Raw genomic sequence first — 19,085 nt, forward strand, 5'->3', positions numbered from 1 at the left:
AGTCACAAAAATAAAAGACGCCTGCTTCTTGGGAGAAAAGCAATGACAAACCTAGACAGCATCTTAAAAAGCAGAGACATCACCTTGCCGACAAAGGTCCGTATAGTTAAAGCTATGGTTTTCCCAGTAGTAATGTACGGAAGTGAGAGCTGGACCATAAAGAAGGCTGATCGCCGAAGAATTGATGCTTTTGAATTATGGTGCTGGAGGAGACTCTTGAGAGTCCCATGGCCTGCAAGAAGATCAAACCTATCCATTCTTAAAGAAATCAGCCCTGAGTGTTCACTGGAAGGACAGATCTTGAAGCTGAGGCTCCAATACTTTGGCCACCTCATGAGAAGAGAAGACTCCCTGGAAAAGACCCTGATGTTGGGAAAGATGGAGGGCACAAGGAGAAGGGGACGACAGAGGATGGTTGAACAGTGTTCTCAAAGCTACCAACATGAGTCTGACCAAACTGCAGGAAGCAGTGGAAGACAGGAGTGCCTGGCGTGCTCTGGTCCATGGGGTCACAAAGAGTCGGACACGACTAAATGACTAAACAACAACAACAACAACAACAACAAATTGTCTGGCAACATTTCTTTAATGTATTGGACAGAGGCCTTTCCCAGCCCTGCTACCTGGAGAATCCAGGGCAGTGGAGACTGGTGTCAATTGGGACTGGGAGGGAGGGGCTGGAGCAAATGGTTGGAAGAACTAACTAATTCTGTTTTTTTTCTTCCATCCATCTCACAGATGAGTTCTACAAAGGCAACAGTGAGAGTAAGTAGGAGGCTGACAGCCACCTCTGGACCTGTTGTAAGTAAGGAGGTAGTTTAGAAAGAAGATGAGTAAGAAGGGACATCACAGAAGTGTATAAAATTTACATGTTGTAGAGAAAAGTGGAGAGAGAAAAGTTTTTATCCCTTACTCAGAACTTGGTGACATCCAATGAAGCTGAATGTTGGAAGATTCAGGACAGACAAAAGAAAAGTACTTCTATACACAGCATGGGCATAGCCAGGCTTCATGTGTGTGTGGGCAGTTGCCCACACCCCGGCTATGCCCATGATACAGAGCACATAAATTATGGAATTTGCTCCCATAAGAGAAAGCAATGGTCACCAACTTGGATGGCTTAAAAGGGGAATTAGACAAAGTCATGGAGAATAAGGCTATCAATGGCTATTAGTAGGCAAAACATGTGCTCTGATGTTGTGTGGTGTTCCTTGCCATAAGTGCTGTAGCTTCAACAATGCTATCAACTGGAATTTTACCCCTTGTACTGAATGAGAGGTAGAGCTCCCTTAATCTCTCTCCCCCCCCCCCGTCCCCGTTGGTGCTGCTTAATGGATTTGTATGAAAGGACAAACTGTAGTGACTTTTAGGTGCTTTCGTCCCTTCCTCCTTGTTCATGTGCCTCTCTGGCAACTTTTCAGGGAGATTTGAAGCGATGCTATCAGGTTTGAAAGTGAATTGATTCCATTCCGATCTGACTTTTTCCAGTTTAGTGACCAGCTCAGACTTGGCTAGGCTTCTAGGAGGCATTGCCTCACCTTCTCTGTCACCAATCGGCTGCTTTCAGAGTTTTAAACAGCAACTGGAAGGGCTGCTGGAAACTGCTGGCAGAGCTGCCACCCACCTTCCTCCAGCTGTCAGCTTTAAGGGAAACCTGAGTAGCTGGCAGGACAATGAGTGCTCTGCTGGCATGTTAGTTCTTCATTTATTCCATGGGCTGGCAACAAGGCATTTCATAAAATGTAAAATGGGCTGGAAATCCTAATGATTACTAAAATAGTGTCCACAATACATACTTCAAAACCATGAGACTGAATTTAATCACTAACTCCGTGTGTCCTTAGAAAATACAGTATTTTAGATTCTCTAAATTTGGGGTAAATTACTTTTACTGCCCTCTTTGAAATGCTAGGAGAGGTGTGCTGCATGTCTGGTGCTAGACAGGTATACTGTATTGGCCTGAATATAAGATGCACCCAAATATAAGCAGCACCTTTAAAATTGGATGGGTGGTGGCAGAAGCAGTGGATCCTCAAGCTGTCCAGGGAGAGCAATGGTGGCCAGTAGTGGCACTGGCCAGCCTGTGGATCTGGATCTCGGAGGTAGGGTTTGGCAGGCAGAGGAGCCAGCAAAACCGAGGTGGCAGCTACAGCTTGTTCTGACTGTTCTTCTGTGGCTTGCCTGGGCCACCCACCCACTGTTTCTCATGATGCTGTAGTTTTCAATGCCACCTGTCTGTGGCCAAGCAAATTACAGTGTGATGACATTCTGATCTTACTTTATGTACAGAAATGTATTGCTACATTTTCCTGACAGGGATAAATGATGGATTTCAAAACCGCCACAAACTTCTTAGTTCCTCCATCTGAAAAGCAAAGCAAATGAAGAACATTATATAAAAAGCCCTGCTGATTATGTACTCCGAGCATGGAATAATTTGCTCAAGATAACACTTAAGATTTCTATAATTAATGTATTTTTTGTTGTTAGAAATAAAAATATTATTAAAATAATAAGGTCAGCTGTATATTGAGCCTTTTCAGCATTATTATGCCATCACTGGGCAACTTTATGCCCACAGTGGGGCGTCTTATCCCAGCACTGAGCAGTCTAGAGGAGAAAACATCCTGATTTGAGTGTAAGTAGATGATACAACTGAGGAGGTGGCTTGAATTTACTTCATCCCTTATAAATTAGAACAGATAAAGCAGAGGGTGTGCCAGGAAGTTAAAAAGGAACATTGTGAGCCTCCGGGAATGAGGACAATATCTTGTCCCTCACAAGCATCCCATTGTCCCAAGGCGCTTCCACATGACCTATTTATTGAGCATTCATCCTGATTTGTTTGTAGGGAGATTACTGTAGATGACATTGGCTATTTAATGAGCATTTATTCTGATTTGTTTGGCGGTGGAAAGGGGAGCTTTGATCATGTAGTGTCAAAGCAAGTACCACCCCACACTTTCCTATGTATTTCCCTGTCACTCTCCTTATTGCAAAAAGCCCCATCTTATGGGGAAGGGGGGTGTGTAATGCAACACCTCCCAATCAATTATAATTGTGCATTCTGAATTTGCTTTGATGTGATTAAATCTCATCCCAAAATTGTTATAATCTGGTGGTGCCCTCAGTATCTTTCTCCTCTCCTTTCTAGCCTCCCAAAGCACCATTGTTTCCTGACTTCTCCCAAGTTCTACTTCAGTGTGGTTTCATATAGTAGGACACACACACACTTCTTGACTGCTCTAGAATGCAGTGGCAGACCTTGGGGTCTCACATCTCAGCGGTGCCCTGTGTGATGCCAAAATTTGGCATCCCAAGGCTCTGCCCAATTCAACCGAACTCATTGCGCTCCTCTGAACCCACCTCTGTAGAATGCACTTGGGTGCTTGTTCAAGTGCAGTTTGTTACTTGCCCCAAGTAAGCAGGCTTGTGGCAAATTGCAGGTTCTATTCCCAGTAAAAGACAAGAGATCAAGCTGCATGCAGCAGGATGTGATGTGCAAATTTGATCTTGTCAGCTTTGCTTGGAGAGTTGATGTGGCCCTGTGATTAGCTCTGAGTAGCTTTTAGGTTAGTTGTGCACAATTGAGCCAAAGCATGTGAGAGTTTCAGGGTAGCTCTTTTTGCACTGCATGATTTTAGTTCTGGTCCCACCATCCTCCTATTATTTATACAGCACCACCAGGGTGCCTGATGCTTTACAGCAGGGGCGGACTTGTGATACCCAAATTCGGCACCCTTCCCCCCCCCGCCTCTAGCCTCCCATCCTGCTGAATTCAAGACATCATCGTTCTGACATCCTGTAGCGCCCCCTAGACTATGCACCCACTGCAGTGGAACTGGTTGTGCTGCCCTAAAGCCGCCTCTGTTTACAGAGTAGAAAAGGACAGTTTCCTGCCCTAAGTAGCTTACAATCGAAATTTTTTGATACAAGGGAAACAACAGAGGAAAGAGAGTACAGAGGAGGAAAATGTGTGGTTGTTTCAGTTACGCATGCTTAGGCTTGCTTAAGGACTTGGTTGCAGCAGGGAATTGAAACTAGAGACTTGAGGGTGGATGTAAAGTAAGCAAGAGAGGTGGCTATGTGCAGGTATCCATACCTGTGGCTAATTTGCTACTTTCTGTTTGCTTTGGTGGGTTGAGCTGCTTATTTTGAATTGGATTAAGTATTGCTTTTTGTGCTTCTCATATAGTCGGCTGGTAGGTAACTGATCAAACAGCATTAGGGCTTTGTGGATACACTTGCATTGTTGCCAGCTGATAAATGGAACCCAAGCCGTTTCTTCTGCTTCCAAGGCACACACTTAGGACTGCTGCTATATTTATCGCTTATGTAGCACTTGTAATCTGCAAGGTAGTTTAGAGACCTTGGTGCCACATTTGCAACTGGCACTTACTTGGGTAATTTGGAGTAGCTCTTTCTGACCTCCTTGTCCTTGGATATATTAATCCTCTGTCCCATGGGATGTGGCTTGTTGGGAAAGGATGCTCTCCAATTGACAGGTGGTGATTGAAAAGCTGGCTGGGTGTGTCATTTTCAAGAGGAAAAGTATTTCTGTAGTTGATCTCTTTTGGAAGTACAGTACTAGTTTTAAGCTGTTGCAATATCCTATCTTAATAATGTTCTCTGAAACAGTCTTCCAGAGAGAGAGAGAGAGAGAGAGAGAGAGAGAGAGAGAGAGAGAGAGAGAGATACATTTTGTGGCTACAGATATGTTCTATTTTTGAATAGTGATAACATTGAACCTACCATGGAGCTGCATATTAATGTGTGCTTTGTGTAACTTGATCTTCTGGGCAGCTGCCAGGTCCCATAACTGATGCCTGGGTTGTGCTCCCCATATTTTATTTTTTCTGGCCCTTAGCTCTGAGGTGTGGCTGGTGACTGAATTGAGCCATCCTTTTAATTTCCACATAATGTCCTCAATATAGCATTGCTCAGGGGGCTTGTGGGAAATTAAAAAGGGTAGCTAGACCCAGCTGCTCAGTGTTGCTTAGAGCACTGCCACTGTAGCCAGGTAAGCCTGCCAGCGCCTACTGGCAGAGGAACAGGCCCACCAGAGTAGATGTAGCCCATCTAATTTTGATTTTCAGAATATCTCCTTTGGACAGGGTGTCTCCAGGTTTGGGAAATTGCCTTGGGCAATTTACATGTATCAGTATGCCACTGTGCCTAATTCCCTACATTGCCCAAGTACCGTATCTCTCAACTTTTCTTTTCACTCTGTGTTACTGTTCCTCAACTCCATTTGCTCATCCAGTTTGACAGCAGCATGTGGAAATGTGCCACTTCAGGTGAAACGTATATACATGGGAGCTGTATACGAATGAGTGTTTGCACATCTCCACATATTTTGGATTGAATCCAGGATTCTTGAGGTTGTTACAGGACTGTGTTGGGCAAAGACATTCTGTTGTCTGAAGTGGAGTCTAAGTTGTGTCTCCACCCCCTTGCTAGGGTCAGGCTTTTTAGCAGTTTTGCTGCACCATTCAGACACTGTACCTGCCCTCACCTGTCTCCTTCTCACCTTGCTACACGGCAGGGAAGACCTGATTACAGCACCTAGAGAAGGTGCTGCTCCACTTTATCAGAACTAGGTGGACCAGGCTGACACCAGGTCTCAGCATCACCCAGCCCCCATCTCCTGATTGGCCTGTTTAAATGGGCCTCCAGCTCAAATTCAAAGAGGAAGATAGCTCCTGCACCAGGCAGCAAATGGCTGCTTCACTGGAACCACAGCAGCTATTTAAATATTAAACTATTTAAAACCATATTTTAAAGCTTTCTCTTGGGCCTAACTAGAACTGCAAACTCTGCAGCCCAATCTTTTTACTTAATTGATTAGGACCCATCAATTTTTCAGTGGTAGATGCCAGATATTATTTGTTAGGCTGTGAGTTAGTGACTTACTTTTTAAAGGCAATTTTGCATGTGATTTGCTACTGTAACAGGAAATGGAAAAGAAAATGTTGCAGGTGACCTTTACTTCTAACAATGTATGACAACTTTTGTTTAATAAATTGTGAGTTACCCTATGCTTGCTTCACTGTTTCAGATGGCTGCTTATACTGAGGTTTTGTAATAGGCAAACATTAACAATTTTATTGGTTGAGAACACTTGGCCAAAAAGGAGGCAATGTGTGTATGTCCACATTTCCCCACCTCTGGGTCAGAACAGTTAGAGGATATACAAGACCCTGCAGAAGATGGTATCTTTTTGTTGAGGGCACTGCTTTTAATTTCTGTTGTGACCCTAAAGCACCAGTCCAGGAATACGGGGACTTTCTGTAAGATATAAGGCAGCCTTCTCTAACATGGTGTCCTCCAGATGTTTTAGATTGCAGTTCTCACCAGCCCTGGCCAGCAGGTGGAGGCTATCTGGTTGGCTATGTCTACCTGAAGGAGAAATATGAGGGCAAAACCTACAAACCATCCTTTGTTACTGCTCACTGCTCAAATGTGGATCACATTGGACCTTACAAGGTCAGGTCTGTTTATTCCTAAGGTACCAGGAAGGGATGATCTTTTTCTATTCTTGATACCTGGTCCAGTGCAGACCCTTGAAACCTTGGGAAGTGGCAGCCCCTCTAGACTCCAACTTCCATCAGCCTCCCTCCACTTCCTCTCAGTTAGGTGCTGTTTTGATTTATTTTTTCTCTGGAATGTATTCACTGCTGCTTTCAGAATGTATCCAGTTGAGCAGGTGTGGTGTGTTCTATTATAAGAACATCATGTTTGCAATGGGGACAGTTCAGAAATGAAGACCACGCAGTAGCTGAGACAGAAAGGAATCAGCAGTGGTCCCGAGCACTAGCACATGCCAGTTAGAGACTTTCCCACCATGGAAGCATATCTGCTTATTTGCTTTCCCTTTATGCTTATTTTGGCTGGCCAGCATGCTTCTCAGCTTAGGCCACATTGTGTACAATGGATTCACGAGATGCCCTCTTTTAATGTGTAACTTAAACTCAATAGAATAGCCTCAAATTAATAGGCCAAGTTTTCCGTAAGCTATTTAGGTTGGTTTGGAGGTTATTCTCTGAGTGTGCACAAACTACGTTGTTATCAACACATTGAAGCTTGTGACTGAGGTTATGATAACCTTACTCTTTACTTTCAGCCTACTCAAGTTAAAGAGCTTTCCATCTGTTCAATATATGATTTCTATCCCAGTGGGGAGTTTCCCTTCTACAATGTGTACGATCATGGTATGAAGATAATAGAGTTAGGGCGATAACACATCTCTGTTTAATGTCTGATCCCACTGTGAATGGTTCACTTTGAGAGCCATTGTTATCTGTTGCTGGCATGTAATCATGGAGGAGCCAAAGGACGTTAACAAATTTATCTGGGCAGCCAATTTTCAAAAGGGCAGTACGATTTACAGTACGATTTATGTTGAGGCCTTGTTGTTGTTGTTGTTGTTGTCATCGTCGTTCAGTCATGTCTGACTCTTTGTGACCCCATGGACCAGAGCACGCCAGGCACGCCGATCCTCCACTGCCTCCCGCAGTTTGGCCAAACTCATGCCAGTCGCTTTGAGAACACTGTCCAACCATCTCACCCTCTGTCGTCCCCTTCTCTTTGTGCCCTCCATCTTTCCCAACATCAGGGTCTTTTCCAGGTAGTCTTCTCTTCTCATGAGGTGGCCAAAGTACTGGAGCCTCAACTTCAGGATCTGCCCTTCCAGTGAGTGCTCAGGGCTGATTTCTTTAAGGATGGATAAGTTTGATCATTTTGCATTCCATGGGACTCTCAAGAGTCTCTTCCAGCACCATAATTCAAAAGCATCAATTCTTCGGCGATCAGTCTTCTTTATGATCCAGCTCTCACTTCCATACATTACTACTGGGAAAACCATAGCTTTAACTATACGGACCTTTGTTGGCAAGGTGATGTCTCTGCTTTTTAAGATGCTGTCTAGGTTTGTCATTGCTTTCCTCCCAAGAAGCAGACGTCTTTTAATTTCGTGACTGCTGTCACCATCTGCAGTGATCATGGAACCCAAGAAAGTAAAATCTCTCACTGCCTCCATTTCTTCCCCTTCTATTTGCCTGGAGGTGATGGGACCAGTGGCCATGATCTTAGTTTTTTTTTTTATGTTGAGCTTCAGACCATATTTTGCACTCTCCTCTTTCACCCTCCTTAAAAGGTTCTTTAATTCCTTCTCACTTTCTGCCATCAAGGTTGTGTCTTCAGCATATCTGAGGTTGTTGATATTTCTTCCGGCAATCTTAATTCCGGCTTGGGATTCATCCAGTCCAGCCTTTCGCATGATGAATTCTGCATATAAGTTAAATACGCAGGGAGACAATATACAGCCTTGTCATACTCCTTTCCCAATTTTGAACCAATCAGTTGTTCCATATCCAGTTCTAACTGTAGCTTCTTGTCCCAAATAGAGATTTCGTTGAGGCCTTAGTCAGGTCAATAAATGCCATGTATAGGGGTTGGTTTTGCTCTCTGCATTTTTCTTGAAGCTGTCGAGCAGTGAAGATCATATCCACTGTCCCCTAGAAGGTATTTTGTACATAGTTCTGAAGCCTGTGTCCCAGGAGATGTCATTGTTTACAGCCACTCTGGGAGCCTGCTAAGCAACTCTCCTTCCCTTTTAGGCAGCAGTGTTGGTTGCACACTCTTTAACCAGTCTATAATAATAATTGGTGTTGCCTGAATTATTTGTTTAGTTTTGGGTAGTTAACAATGTAATGACTTTGTCACCTGTGAGATTCAGGAATCTGTTTCTTTTTATGCTTTCCTCCTTAGCGTTACATTATAGCGTAGCTGAGACTAGAGTTGCAGCAGTTTATAATCCAGGAATTGTTTCTTCCATCCCAAGACCAGTGGGGTGACCATGACACCATAAAGACTTTCTTTCTTTTTGACTTTTGACTTTAGTCCAGCTACCCTAAAAGAGATCGAATGGCACTCCCTTGGTTGTAAGGTGGAACTGAGGAGTAGACTTTAATAGGAGCAAGCCTTCCAGATAGAACAGTGCCTTTTTTGTCGCTCCTGGAGCAGGCTCTTGGGTAAACTGGGTTTCCAGGGCTACCCATGAAGCTCTATGCCATAGAGAGAGGCACATGGGAATATGTGCTATTTTTAATAACTGTGAAAGAAGGCAAAACACGGGAATCATACGGAGGTAAAATAAGCATCGAGCACCTGTGAGAATCATCTCTAAGTAACTTTTTTATAATATGCTTGGACTTTTGCAGAGAGAACTAGCATTTTGGGAGAGATGAAATAAATAAAAAATTAAACTTATGATAAAGTTTGTGTGATCTTGATTGTTGAGCTTGGTCACCACCTAGTGGAGAAATGAATATGCTGTGGTGCCTAAACTAAGGGATTTCCTACATTTTCCTTTAGTTGTTCTGTGATGCTTCCCCATAACAAGTAGCCGTGGTCAACCACAATTCCCCATCTGCAGTATGAGCGTAATGAAATTGGCCTTCCTTACTGGGCTGTTGTTGAGAGCAAGGAGATGCTTATGTGAATGCTTGAGTAAAAAATAGTAATATTAAAAGATAGAGTAGGGTAAGACTACAAAGTGCTTTAAAGATAGCGACAATGAATTTGTGCTTGATGCAGATGGTGATGTGAAGCCACTGGAGGTATTTGAAGAGGAGCGTCTCTTGGTCTGAGTGATGGGATTATACCAGCTCTCTCTCTGCATACCATTTGAATCAGGTGTGACTGTGCAAGTGCTGAACCAGTGGCTGTAAATCCTGACAAGATACAGTGGTACCTCGGGTTGCAGACACAATCCATTCTGGGGTGCCATTTGCACCCCCAAAAGTCCGCAACCTGACCGGCGATATTGCGCATGCGTGGAAGCGCAATACTGCGCTTCTGTGTATGTGTGACCTGCGCAGAATGCTTCTGTGCATTGCACAGACTGCACAGAGCATTTTGCACGCAGCAAAACCCAGAAGTAAACACTTCCGGGTTTGCCGCGTTCGTAACCTGCGCCATTCGCAACCTGCAGCAAACGCAACACGAGGTACGACTGTAAATGCACTATTGGTGGGTGGTTCTCATGTTTGGGAAGTGGGAGGCAGCCTATTGTGGATGGGGTTGCAGTCCTGTTGAAGGTACTCCTGAATCCGCCACCATAACTTGAGGTCCAAGTGGCCACAATGGCAAGAAACACCTGTTGCTAGCTAATAATAATAATAATAATAATAATAATAATAATAATAATTTATTTGTACCCCGCCCATCTGGCTGAGCTTCCCCAGCCACTCTGGGCGGCTCCCAAACGAATGTTAAAACAATATAGCATTAAATATTAAAAACATCCCTAAACAGGGCTGCCTTCAGATGTCTCTTAAAAATAGGATAGCTGCTTATTTCCTTGACATCTGATGGAAGGGTGTTCCACACGGTGGGTGCCACTGCCGAAAAGGCCCTCTGTCTTGTTCCCTGTAACCTCACCTCTCGCAATGAGGGAACCGTCAGAAGGCCCTCAGTGCTGGATCTCAGTGTCCGGGGTTGAGACGTTCCTTCAGGTATACAGGACTGAGGCCGTTTAGGGCTTTAAAGGTCAACACCAACACTTTGAATTGTGCTCGGAAACGTACTGGGAGCCAATGTAGATTTGTCAGGACCGGTGTTATGTGGTCCCGGCAGCCACTCCCAGTCACCAGTCTAGCTGCCGCATTCTGGTTTAGTTGTAGTTTCCGGGTCACCTTCAAAGGTAGCCCCACATAGAGCGCATTGCAGTAGTCCAAGCGGGAGATAACCAGAGCACGCACCACTCTGGCGAGACAGTCCACGGGCAGATAGGGTCTCAGCCTGCGTACCAGATGGAGCTGGTAAACAGCCGCCTTGGACACAGAATTAACCTGCGCTTCCATGGACAGCTGTGAGTCCAAAATGACTCCCAGGCTGCGCACCTAGTCCTTCAGGGGCACAGTTACCCCATTCAGGACCAGGGAGTCCCCCACACCCACCCGCCCCCTGTCCCCCAAAACAGTACTTCTGTCTTGACAGGATTCAACCTCAATCTGTTAGCTGCCATCCATCCTCCTACTGCCTCCAGGTACTCACACAAGACCTTCACCACCTTCACTGGTTCTGATTTAAACGAGAGGTAGAGCTGGGTGTCATCTGCATACTGATGAACACCCAGCCCAAACCCTCTGATGATCTCTCCCAGTGGCTTCATATAGATATTAAAAAGCATGGGGGAGAGGACGGAACCATGAGGCACCCCACAAGTGAGAGCCCAGGGGTCTGAACACTCATCCCCCAACACCACTTTCTGGACACGGCCCTGGAGAAAGGAGCGGAACCACTGTATAACAGTGCCCCCAGCTCCCAGCTCCTCTTGGCGGTCCAGAAGGATGTTATGGTCAATGGTGTCAAAGGCCTCTGAGAGATCCAGCAGAACTAGGAAACAGCTCTCACCTTTGTCCCTAGCCCGCCGGAGATCATCGACCCGCGCGACCAAGGCAGTTTCAGTCCCATGATGAGGCCTGAATCCTGATTGGAAGGGATCCAAATGGTCCACATACTCCAGGCGAGCTTGGAGTTGTTCAGCAACCACCTGCTCAATCACCTTGCCCAAGAATGGTAGATTTGAGACTGGGCGATAGTTGGCCATATTGGCTGGGTCTAAAGCTGTTTTTTAAAGAAGCGGTTTAATGACCGCCTCTTTCAGCGGGTCTGGGAAGATTCCCTCACAGAGAGAAGCATTCGCCACCCCGCGGAGCCCATCACCCAGCTCTTCCCGGCTTGCTTTTATTAGCCAGGATGGGCAAGGATCAAGGAGACAGGTGGTCGGTTTCACTCATCCAAGCAGCCTGTCCACATCCTCGGAGGTAACAGATTGGAATTGATCCCATGAAACATCTCATGATCCCTGCTGGTATGCCAGCTGTTGGTCACTCCTGGTAAGCTTTTGTTCTGGTAACCTTCTGTGTGGTTTACTATAATGCAGTCTATGTAGGGCTACCTTTGGAGATTATTTGGAAGCTGTCGTTGATACAGAATGTTGCTCCTAGGGTAACCAAATGGTGCATCAAATTGGAGCCACATTATACCAACTCTGCATTATCTGTGTTGGCTGCTTGATATGTTTTCAAGTCCAGTTTACGGTGTTGATTCTGACTTATAAAACCCTAAATGTCATGAGTTCCAGATACCTGAAGGAGAATCTCTTCCTATATCTGCCAGCTGAGGCCTTTCAGGTAGTGTGAAAGGGAGGCCCTTCCTGTGATCCCAATGATGTGCATTGTATATTGTGCAGGGGACTTGGGAGAGGGACCTTTCTATGGTGGCACTAGCCCATTTGTGAAACTCCTTTTCCCTGGAGTTGTGTTAATTATCCTCAGTTTAAGGCTCTCTTATTCACCTGGGCTTTTGGGACATCTTAATGTTTTGTGCTGGTGTTTTGTATTGATCTGCTGCTGTATTGCAATGAATTTTTTATTTTTATTTTTCTTGATTAAAATCCACTAAAATGGTTATGGTGTTTATCTTGTTTTGTATTTTATTGCTGTATGATTTACTTGATGATGGTTGATTATAAAAAATGTAAGTTGCAGTTCAACTCTAAATCTAGTTAGCATGGCATCTAATAATGTTTAATAATTAGTTTCTGAGTTCTGGTTAATAACCAGATTATGATTTGTATGCATAGAATTCATGTTTTCTGACAGTAAGGAAATGCTTCATTGAAAGCTGTATTATGGACACATGGTGGCAGCAATGTGCTGTTATACTTTTTTCTTCCCTCTACAGAGCACATCATTGTTTCTACCAACAGACTTTTCTGTCCGTTTATTTACTTCTTTTTCACAGTGGGTGGGGAGGGAAACCCCATGCTGTAGCATCAAAGTGCATATCTATGTGGCGTGGGTGTGAAGAGAGGGAAGAACAAAATATTCTGCACAGTTGAAGTATGTTAAGAGAGGATAGTTGTCGCTTAGTTTGGTGTAGAAGGGTGGTTAAGTAGTGTGAGGTGCTTGAGCTGGGGAGTCACTGGTTCAAATGCCATCTCATCCATGAACTGACCTTGGATCTTAGGCAAGCCACTGCCATATTTATTTGAATGTAATGCACACCTTTTTTTTGGCCAAATTACGTCACGGAAATTAGCGTGTGCATTAGATTTGACAGCACCAGCAAATACTTTTTTGGTTTCAAGGTTTGGAAAATTGAGGTGCGCATTAGATTCAGTGGCATATTAGTTTCATGTAAATACGGTATTTTTAAACCTTAGCGCCCCTCTCCCCCAGTCTGCAATATGGGGGATAACATTGGTTTATCATACGGGGTTGTTGTAAAGTAAAGGTTGTGAGATTATTATGGAGCTATTGAGCACTCAAAAATGCTATATACATTATATGCATAATTATTGGGCTATGTATGCTGAGCCTAATACTTTTTATTTTTTGGTAGCTCAGGCTAAGATGCGTTTGCAAAGTGTAGACTAGATTGATCAGAGGTACTAGTACCCACAAAGTACAAGCTACACTTAGTATCTGTGTCTTGGGGTGCACTGGGATGAATGAGGGCTTCTTCTACTCCCTTCTAAAATTCTAGGGGATTTCAGGAATTTGCTGCTACATCCTAGCTACAGTATGCCCAGGCAAGGGACAGAAGGTGAAATGGCAGCCATAGGCAAATAGAAGCAGACATGAGAAGCAGTTTATCATAAGGTACATGTTGTCTGTGTTGTCTGTTAATTTATAGATTGGTCCAGATTGCCTGGATGTGGTAGATGGCAGAGAGGGAGAGAGAAAGGAATGCCAGGTGCTTGATGGATGACTGCTTAAAGTGATTGCATAACATCCTCTCCGTACATTTCTGGATTGATCTGCAAATCCTTGTCTTGATTGGCTTGTGTGAACAATTGGTTCTCCTCTGTTACCCAGGCTGTCTTTACAGTTGGCCACACACTCCTTTCTAATGTGTGCGTCTCCCCTATCTTTCCCTCTTTCACATGTGAACTCATCCTGTGAACATTGTTTCTCCTTGGTGCTCCCTCAAGCTATTTGTCAACCCATTTAATACAGATAGATGAGCTCCTAGGAGCAGTTTCACTCTGAAGTGACTAAATGAATAGTTTGCCTGGGGCCTCCGTCCTCATTTCCCCAGGTGTAGTTGGTACAGCTCAGAGGAATTCTTTAGACCTTGATAATAACAGCCAAATACAAAGACAAAGTACTGCATTTTCCTGAAATCTGTTGAAGCAGAGGCTGTGTGCTCTAATTGGTTGCAAACTGACTTCAGACATGGTTAGGAGTTTTGGCTTCGCATTTCCATTTGTTACATTGGCTAGTTGTGTGGAAAACACCCCAAAGTGCCCCATTTGGTCTGCAGGCATGACTCAAAGGCAAAAGAGAAATGTTTGGGTGGGGGGGGGGAGGGAGAGTTGTGTCTAACAAACAGTAAGGGTTGAAGACCAAAGCTCCAACACCCTCTCCCCAAAGAGCCCCCTCCATTGCAGGAGGTTGGACTAGATGACCATTGGGGATCCCTTCCAACTCTATGAATCTGTGATTCTAAATGTGGCCCTGGCAGTTGGGCTCATGCTGCCCAAGAATGTTGACTGCAGAATGTAGCATGTAAGCAGGTGTCCAAGGCAGCCAGATCTGGAAAATAGAAAGTGGTTTGTTGAAGCAGTATGGGGGCATTTAACCTAGGGCATAAAGGAGGAAAGAAGAGGCTCAGAATGGGGATTCAAGCCCCAAATTCTCCCTCTCTCTGGATCCTTGAAGCTGTGAGGAAATGGGGCTTGGGCTGGAAAACATATTTCCTCAGACACATAACCACACCCACCTCAGCTAAATGCACCATTTCTCCCAGGAATTCTCACTCCATTTGATCTACATACTGATGTCTGGGGCATTTTCATAAGAGAGACACTTCAAGGCTGGCATTTTATGGATTGACAACATTTATTCTTTAATACAATTTATTTCCAAAGTTGACACAAGGAAAACTGTAGAAGCTTGAGAAGTCAAAGGCTCAAGGAATGCTGCAAGGATACTCTGTTCTTTTCAGTTTCTGCTGTATGCACAACCCCCAGTAGGGAACTGTTGGGCACCAACCACAGAGCTGTGGCTGTATAGTTCAAGCCCAAAGGATTTGTGCTTTTCATTTTATAGCCTTTTAATTGTGAGTGCTTCCTGTTCTGTTCTATTTCTGTCAGTCCACAGGTCTAATAGTTATATAAGTTGGAGCTTATCTATATAAAACAGTACTTGGTCACCTGTGGCCTTGTGTTATGTGGCTCTCTGGGCACTATAGACATTTTTTTTGCTTTCTGGAGGACTCACTTTCACTTCATGCCATGTTTTTGTGAGGTAAGACTATAGAGGTGGAAGAATGGATAGGAAGAGAAATGCCCTATTCGGGGTGAATGTGACATCACAAAATAATAGATGACAAAATTTCAGAAAGAGAGCAAGAGAAGGGGGTAGATCAGGCTTCCTCAACCTCAGCCCTCCAGCTGTTTTTGGCCTACAACTCCCATGATCCCTAGTTAGCAGGACCAGTGGTCAGGGTTGATGGGAATGAAAACATTTGGAGGGCCGAGGTTGAGGAAGCCTGGGGTACCAGTAGATTATGGAAGAGAAATCGAGAACAGATGGCCACGCACACTGTTGGCATGTGGCCCCCAACATATTACCTCCAAGGAATTCTGGCTGGTTCCCACCTCTGATTTAAAGCATATTTGCCTTTTCTCAAATCTGTTCTGTGACTACAGGTGAATGGAAATTGGGGGGGGGGGGATAAAACTGTATAACCTCTGCTGGGTATATGTGTGTTCGAGTTTCTCTTTACAACTACTGAGTGGTGTATGTTACAGCCCCCATAAGGGACGCAAGTGGTTTTAGCTCAAGTAATAAACATTCATACTTCCTATTCATCATCTTTTTGGATATAACAAACAATACTTGTTTTTATAACCAGAATATTCTCTGAAACACTAGAATGTGGTGCCCTCCAGACGTTATTGAACTCTGAGCTGCCATCAGCCCCAGATACCATGGCAAACAGTCAGGGATGATGGGAGTTGTAGTCCATTGGCTATCACTGCACTAGAAGAATTCCTCTTCTAAACCCTGCACAGATTGCTAATGTTTTTAAAGACAAACAATTGTAGGAGAAGAGTTGAATGCTGTACTAAAGAGACAAACTCAGGCATTGTTGGAGCCTGTCCACACTTCCACCTGTCCTGTGCTTAGAAAGCATGGGTCTGGGTGGTCCAAGCAGTTTTGCCTTTGCTCCACAGTCCCCCCACCCGAATAACCTGCACTTTAACACTAAATTGAAGCAAATGTCAATACAGAGAAAGCCCAATTGACGTTTACTCCAATTCAGTGGTAAATAGCGGGTTTTCCTGGGGGAAAGCAGTGGGGCAAGTGGAAGTGTGGATGAGACCTTAGTTTCTGCAAATCTGCACAAAAGCAGATATTCTAGTTTTCTTACATCAAACAGGCACATCATGCATGCTACTACAAGAGTAACTTATAGTGAATGTGTTATTTGGTAGAGGTTTGAACTGGGAGACCTACGTTCAGATTACCACTCAGTGATGAAGCTCTTGGGTGAGCTTGGGCCATTCAACATCTCTCAGCTCACAGATTTGTTGTGAGGATAAAAAAGCACATACCCTAAGGCAGGATATGACTATGAGCACACTGTACGTAAAGCTCTTGAATTTATAAATTGAAGCTGTTTTCACTCAGAGGTAGGATGCAACTAAGTCATACTCTGAGCAGACTCATTAAAATCAACAAACTTGACTAACATAGTTATATTCGCCCCACAATCATGAAATGTAACACCACTTTCAAAGGAAGGATTTGGGAGAATAACATAGACTGTCAAGAGTGGTTGAAATAGCAGCATCCACTTTGCAAACATTCAGTCCTTTCTCAAAGATCTATAGAACTGGTTAGAAGAGAGTCATTGGAAGTTGGACCTTTACACTTCTTGTTTGATCAAAGTATATTGGCTTTCATTGATGGGAAGTGTAAATGTTTCCTTTTTGTGAAAAGGATATGCTAACAGTTTAAAAATGTGTACTGAGCAAGCAGCATTCTGTACATTAACAATTTGAGAGTGTTGATAACGTGGAAATACTTTGAATCAAGCTGCAGACCTCAGCAGGGACAAAACTTGATGTAGTCTATTTTTGTTGAGACCACATTTGGAGTCCTATGTACAGTTCTGGTCACCTCACCTCAAAAAATATATATTGTAGAGTTGGAAAAGGTTCAGAAAAAGGCAGACAAAATTATCAAAGGGATAGAACAACTCCACTGTGAAGAAAGGTTGCAGCGTCTGGGATTCTTTGGTTTACAGAAAAGGTGAGTAAGAGGCAAAACAATGGAAGTTTATGAAATTATGTATGGCATGGAGAAAGTTTATAGAGAGAAAAAAATTTCTTTCTCTCATAACGTTAGAACCTTTGAACATCCCATGAAGCTGAATGTTGGAAGATTCAGGACAGATAAATGGAACTACTTCTTCACGCTTTGCATAGTCCAGCTATGGAACTGGCTCCCCTAGGAGGCAGTGATGGCCACCAACTTGGATGGCTTCAAAAGAGGATTATACAAATTCATGGAGGAGAGGGCTAATAGATGGCTTCTAGGCATGATAACTATTCTCTACAGCCACATTTGGAAGCAGCAGTGCTTCTGAATACCAGTTGCTGGAAACCATGGGGAGGGGAGACTGCTCTTATGCTCATATTCTGCTTGCTGGTTTCCCACAGGCATGTGTCTGGCAACTGTGAGAACAGTATACTGGACTAGACGGACCATTGGTTTGATCCAGTAGGCTATTGAGTGATAAGCATATCCATGCTTTTGTGTCTTGTACCTGCAGCTTGAATGTATTTGAAGCTAAACTACTTTGGCTTCTGTTAAGAACTTCAAGGTGAATGTTGTTATTAGTTTGGCAATCTCGGTCAGCGTGAATGGCCAACTGATGAGACAGCCAGGAACACTAACAAAAATAATCCCTGTGGTCCTTTATGATCAGAGATGCTTTCCTGACAGCTGAGAATCTCACTCTAGCATTTGAAATACAATATCCATCACATTTTGGAGTGCCCACAGAGCTCAGTTTGGGGGAAGAGAAGGTTTGGTGCCAATTTTGCAGTTAAATGGAGAAGGAGAACAGAGCTTTTGAGTTGCAAAGTAAAACACCTTGGTGTGTAGGGGTGCTCTCTGAGAATTTGATTTAGGGTCATTGTATATGCTACTTGCTGTAGGAGTGGTTTGTGTCCAATAGGGTATGTTTGTAAGATTTACTTGTGCAGTTTTCTGGTTTTGTGCAAATCTGAGGGATAAAAGGGGGGGGGATTCCTTGTTCAGGAGTACACTAGAAATAGTTACAAGCACAGCCCAAAAAGGAGTGAAAGCATTGTGGACATAGTAGACATGGAAAGGGGAATGGCAGAAAGTGACAGTTGATCCACCCATCCCCAAACACCAAATAGTCTGGGACATGCCGAGTAAAGTGCCTTGGAGCCCAATGGCTACCAACTAATTGAATTATCCCCATATCAGGTGAACCTGAATTTACAGAGGGAAACCATCATGTGAACTATGCAAATTAAATGGGAATGTAAACAGCTGCAGACACATATTAAGTAAGAGTGTGTGTGTGTGTGTGTGTATATAAGCCCCCAAATATTTTGGGAATATATACATACTGGTTGCAGGTTAGGTTGCTGCTAGGCAAATCCTCTGATTAGACTTCAATTTACTCTGCTTTAAAGTTACTCTACTATGCCTCTATTTACTCTGCTTTAAATTTACTTTACTATGCCTCTAAGCCCTACATCGCTGACTACTATTCCCATGGCTCATGAGAGTTAGATTGGATTGCCTTTCTGGCATGAGTGATGTGAGGTGTGTTTCTACTAAGTTTCGTAAGGGTTATAGAAGGATTACAGAAGCAAATGGATGGTTTGTTTTGTCTGATTCCCTCAAGCTTGACTCCTTGGTGAATACTTTAACCACTCATTTTTCACATACATACTCTGACAAATTGCCAAAGGGGATATTTCTATACAGATATAAGAGGCAGGTGTATCTGTTGAGTGG

General features: G+C 43.9%; 1 protein-coding gene across 2 annotated transcripts in view; it reads left to right on the plus strand.

Annotated features, from left to right (window-relative positions):
* The window catches only part of TEX264 (testis expressed 264, ER-phagy receptor), a 156,406-nt gene that overhangs the window by 19,016 nt on the left and 118,305 nt on the right, over positions 1-19,085 (plus strand). Inside the window, exon 1 of one of the 2 annotated variants that reach the window (XM_033140645.1) lies at positions 747-801. The exons of the other annotated variant lie outside the window; for it this stretch is intronic. The gene's annotated coding sequence lies outside the window, so the exon portion shown is untranslated. Of the gene's footprint in view, positions 1-746; positions 802-19,085 lie in introns of those variants that run through there. 2 annotated transcript variants of the gene reach the window in all.

The sequence above is a fragment of the Lacerta agilis genome, chromosome 2, assembly GCF_009819535.1.
Source record: "Lacerta agilis isolate rLacAgi1 chromosome 2, rLacAgi1.pri, whole genome shotgun sequence".
Classification (NCBI taxonomy): Eukaryota; Metazoa; Chordata; class Lepidosauria; order Squamata; family Lacertidae; genus Lacerta; species Lacerta agilis.